The sequence below is a fragment of the Physeter macrocephalus genome, chromosome 19 (assembly GCF_002837175.3).
Source record: "Physeter macrocephalus isolate SW-GA chromosome 19, ASM283717v5, whole genome shotgun sequence".
Classification (NCBI taxonomy): domain Eukaryota; kingdom Metazoa; phylum Chordata; class Mammalia; order Artiodactyla; family Physeteridae; genus Physeter; species Physeter macrocephalus.
Genome location: NC_041232.1, coordinates 79,803,546 through 79,803,785, shown reverse-complemented (window position 1 = coordinate 79,803,785; position 240 = coordinate 79,803,546).

Sequence of the window (240 nt, the reverse complement as noted above, 5' to 3'; positions counted from 1 at the left end):
CGGAGCCTCGGAGGAGAGCGCAGCCACAGGGGTGCGGAGGGCAAAGCGGAGAGATTCCCGCACAGAGGATCGGTGCCGACCAGCACTCACCAGTCCGAGGGGCTTGTCTGCTCACCCGCCGGGGCAGGCGGGGGCTGGGAGCTGAGGTTCGGGCTTCAGTCGGATCCCAGGGAAAGGTCTGGAGTTGGCAGAGTGAAAACAGCCTGAAGGGGCTAGTGCGCCACGGCTAGCCGGGAGGGA